The sequence below is a fragment of the Neophocaena asiaeorientalis genome, unplaced genomic scaffold (genome assembly GCF_003031525.2).
Source record: "Neophocaena asiaeorientalis asiaeorientalis breed wild unplaced genomic scaffold, Neophocaena_asiaeorientalis_V1.1 scaffold51, whole genome shotgun sequence".
In the NCBI taxonomy this organism is placed as follows: Eukaryota; Metazoa; Chordata; class Mammalia; order Artiodactyla; family Phocoenidae; genus Neophocaena; species Neophocaena asiaeorientalis.
The window spans coordinates 4585405-4587108 of record NW_020173335.1 but is presented as its reverse complement, the minus strand read 5'-3'; the positions used below and the strand labels follow the sequence as shown (position 1 = coordinate 4587108).

The following is a 1704-nucleotide window of genomic DNA, read 5'->3' as shown; positions in this document are numbered from 1 at the left end:
CACCTCCAAGCCTTTGCTCACAAGTTTGCCGCTGCCTGAAAAACAGAAGACAAAAACTTCCTCTGTTTTATCTTTTCCCAGATATGATCTGTGCTTTAAGGCCTGACTCTACTGCCGTCCTGATATGAAACAGTCTCCAGTCGGACGGTATCTGTGCTTCCTCTGAGCTTGCAAATCATTAGCTTTATTTTTCTTAAAATACTATGAAATCCTCTTTCAACTATGCCATACTGGGTACTTCTTACTTATTTGCTTCCTCCTAGCACTTAAATTCTCTGAAGACAAAAGCCCTTTTGACCTAAGAGACTATCACGCATCGGATGTAGAGAAACAGATGGTTTCAGAGATGGCAGAGCCAAAAAATGCACTTATAGCTCTGGACCGGTTGCCCCGATACTAAGGCAAATTTTAGTTAAACACCCTTTTTTCTTATTTAAATGTATGTTTATTCTGACTGATGTTTGCCTGGAGGACAGCATAGTTGTCAAGGCTGCGAGATGAGTCTACAATGGAGAGATTTATGTGGGTAAGTTTGGGGAGAAATATACGAATTGGAGATAACCACGAACAATGGATCTCAGAGTTCCTGGGTTTGAAGAAAGATCGCATAATAATCCTAATTATGAATTCAAAATGAAACAGCATAATGAGCCTTTTTGAGGTCGGAAAGATGACTCAAAACACTTACATAAGAACTTATTTTTCTGTTCTGGAATACACACACACACACACACCGCACATTCAACAAACAGAACTAAATGTACCGAACCAAGCAGAATCAGGACCTTACTGGAAAGATGTAAATGCTCGGCAGCCATAGAACTGCATTTGCAAAGGAGCAGATTGGCTTTAACCTGAGAACCAGGGCACGAAAACCATCCATGCAGAGACATCAATTTCCCAGCAGAAATGCTGGAGTTTCTAACTACGGAGAACTGAGGTTTTTCCGGCCCAGTGCATAGTGGAAAACATTGTGTTTTAAGTCGGCCAAATTTTCCTTGCGTTCCCTCCCTCTTTCTCCTTTCTCTTCCTTTGTCCCTGTTCCCTGGTCTCCGTCTCCACACAGGAACTGCTGGGAAGGCGACTGGGCGGCTGGAGGACTCAGTCCCCCTGCCCTAGTATGGTCGCAGTGGGTGACACTCAGCCCCGAGCTGGCTTTCCAGGAGCAGATTTCGGTGTAGTTTCCCTACGCTTTGGCTGCTAGAGTCCACGCAGAAGGCAGGGAGCCGCCGCGGGAGCCCCCCGCCCCCCAGGCGACCGACACTTGCGGGGAGGGCGCGCCGCGAGCGGACAGGGGCCCGGCGTAACCTCACCATGGTGCGTTTCAACCGCTGCTTTCTTTCTCAGTCTTTTGGTGCAGGGAAGGGGAGGGGTTCCGAAAAGACCGCAGGGAGAGGCGCTACGAGGGATCCTTAGGGCTGAGAGCTGGGGGAGGAGACAGGGAGGGAGAGAGGGAGAGAGGGAGAGAGAGAGAGCGGGAGCCCGGGGCCGGGGCTGCCTGAGCGTGGGCGCCGCGCGGGAACCGGGTTTGCTGCGCGCCGCGCCCGCCCTGCCTGTTGAGCGGCAGCCGGGAAGAGGCGCGGCGGCTGCCGGCTGTGGGGACACCGGTGCAGGGACCGGCAGGTGCCGCCGCCGGGCCCCCCTCTGCCGCCCGCCGCCCACTCTCCTCCTGGGCGGGCGGCGCCTGGAGCTGCCCGCGAGCCG

General features: G+C 52.8%; 1 protein-coding gene across 1 annotated transcript in view; it reads left to right on the top strand.

The window, feature by feature from the left end:
• The first annotated feature begins 1080 nt into the window (after positions 1-1080).
• Positions 1081-1704, top strand: part of GUCY1A1 (guanylate cyclase 1 soluble subunit alpha 1) — a 58915-nt gene continuing 58291 nt past the window's right edge. The window contains exon 1 of the mRNA XM_024746172.1: positions 1081-1317. The gene's annotated coding sequence lies outside the window, so the exon portion shown is untranslated. The remainder of the gene's footprint in view (positions 1318-1704) is intronic.